This window comes from Limulus polyphemus, unplaced genomic scaffold (genome assembly GCF_000517525.1).
Source record: "Limulus polyphemus unplaced genomic scaffold, Limulus_polyphemus-2.1.2 Scaffold811, whole genome shotgun sequence".
Taxonomy (NCBI): domain Eukaryota; kingdom Metazoa; phylum Arthropoda; class Merostomata; order Xiphosura; family Limulidae; genus Limulus; species Limulus polyphemus.
In genome coordinates, this window is record NW_013666421.1 from 314,963 (window position 1) to 317,887 (window position 2,925).

The following is a 2,925-nucleotide window of genomic DNA, read 5'->3' on the forward strand; positions in this document are numbered from 1 at the left end:
TTACACTGCTAAATTAGGAACGGCTAGCGCAGATAGCCCCCGCGGAGCTTTCCGCGAAATTCAAAAACAAACAAATAACTTTGGATTGCTTTTGTCGAAAATCCGATTAGTAACCAAAAGTATCAATGAACATCTAGAAAATAATGCAAATCTGATTTTGGCTCAAAATACCATGATAAAAACCCAAAACTTCTTAATTCTTAAACAGTCTAAATTTGACTCAATTATTACAACTTCAAGTTGATTAAGACTACTTATAAAAAAAGTTAATATAGGCATATGCACAAATGTACGCACGTGAGGTGCGGCCGAACCCCCTATTTTGTGATGTAAAAAAAATATGCTTATATAGTTATAGCGCAATTGATTATGGTATTTATCGTTTTCTACATAGTTTACGTTCTTCTGATGAAGCATTGGCATTTTATGGCATGAAACAGTGACATGCATTGGTTTCTGTTGACATTTTATAATTGGAAGTCCGAAGCCGTATTGTAATTATCAGGTTTTGTAGGCCGGATTCTTTGCAGTATGTGTCTGTGACTTCTTAGCGATAAATTTCAACAATAAACAAACAACAAAACAGTCCACTTCTTTGAAAATAACATATAAAAACAAGTCAAACGTATACATAAATGTTCGTTATCACAGTTATATCCAGAGCTTTAAATAGTTGTCTCTTTTTCGTCAAAGTCCACACAAGCTGGTCCAATTATTTTAGAACACCATTGAAAAGGCGGATTATTATTCTCTGCTCTGTTATTACAATACAGTCTGTGATAATTTCACTTTAAAAATCGCCACTATACACCCTTTATCCCTAAACTCACAATCACGCAGTCTAGATCTAAATAATAATCTTTCGACACGTATTTTTATCCCGGTGGAAGTCTAGAACATTCCGCGTAATACAGTGCTTCAGTGTACCAATTGTTTTTATGTTACTGAAACTCTTTGCCACACTGTCACTAAGATCATGTTCATGTGCACGTTCGGTATCTACTCTTCGCCGTTTGAATAATTACCTGAGGTGTACATGAACTAAAGGAAGACTGGGTGCTATAGCTTTAATACATAATCATTACAACACTGCTATAAATATTGAAACTGTATGTAAGTTATTTATAGAAAAACACGTTAACATGTTATTTCAGTAGTGCATACATGTACGTATATGATAGCCAATGAATGAAATAGCTAATATACTATTGTTGTACAGATTTCTTTAAATTAGTAATATATTTTAACAATTAATAACTACTCTGTATGTAGATAGTACAGTACTTTACTACAATAAAACATACATATTTATGCTAATTTAAGTGTAGCTCTCCATGCAGTGTTACAACAGAATGATCATTTGTTGACTCTTTATTGGGTGCCTGTGGATTTTATGTGAACAGCCATGGAATTGCTCCCAGATCCCCGTAGCATTAGCATGCTTTGCACAATATGTGTTGGTTTTTGATCTCACAAATTAGAACTCCCCTTTCAAACATTTTGCGTACGGACCATATATATATATATATATATAAATCCAAAGATTTTGTATGTTTGTTTGTTTGAAGTTAAGCACAAAGCTACACACTGGGCTATCTGTGCTCTGCCCACCACGGGTATCGAAACCCGGTTTCTAGCGTTGTAAGTCCGCAGACATGTTGCTGTGCCACTGGGGGGCAAAACCAAAGAAAGACTGCTAAATAACTTATATATTTTATCACTAGAGGACGCCACAAGATAAAATACTGTAGAAGAAGATAGGACTTACTTTAAAGTTGGATAGACATTTATGCAAAAAAAAAAAAGAAGATAAAGAAACGAAAAGAAAAGAAAATTCAATAGTAATTTCCTGTAGAAGAACTCGTTTCTTTCAATCATATAACCGCCAAAGAGATATCTTTCTCAGAAATATTTGGCGGATTGTATATAAAACTTTTAAAATCTAGTTTTGTTTTTCTGGACAGAAAAAAAAGGATATATATACATTCAGTTTAATTACATACAATTAGAATCCAGTTTTTACTTTTCAATTAGTCGGAACACATTCTTGTTTTTACAAAACATGGCAAAGTTATGTAGCCGAAATACGCTTTGTTGAAAAGTATGAGGAAAGTGTTTTTTTACTACACGTATCTTATATAAACTGTAACAAACAAGTTAGTGTCAAACAGAAAATACCAACTGCTGGACTGGGTGTTTCAAGCAAGTTTTGTGTGTATAATAACTTAACTAGTTACGTTTTCCTGCAGTAAAAACAAACAAACCAGTAAAATATAGAGCTAGAACTTACTTCTTTAAAGTTAATTATAAAATCTAGAATTATGTTTTCAAAGGTTAAGCGTATCTTGGCGTTTGAATGCAAATAAATTATCTTTTTTTTTTTTCTAACGCAACGTTGCACAGTGACTATATGCGCTTTAGCCATCGCAGGGGATGAGCCCAGAATTTTAGCTTTACAAAGTCGTCAAGTTTACCGCTGAGCAAACGGGAAGATTAGACGTATTAAACAAACCAACAAACAGAATTAGTGATGAAAACGTATTATTGTCCTGCTGGAAAATGATTCATCCTAACAGTTGTATTAAGTGTATGATATTACTTTCTATACAATGGATTCAAATAACACGGGATAAAATAATCTGAAAATAAGTATAAATACGCTAATAAAACATAGCGATATGAATTACTGGTTCAATTTATTGCAGAGCTTTCGATCGTTATGTAATAATGTCTCTTTCGAATAGTTCGTAAAATAATATTATTTAGTGTGTAGAAAGCCGTTTAGAGTTTATTTTAAAAGTAAAGCATTTATGTAAAACTATGTGATGTTAATAATTAAACATTTAGTGTTGCTAGGTTGAGTGAGAATGGCATTCTGGACAGCAGCTTTACAGAGCCTGTTTTTTCCTTAAATGAATAGAATCT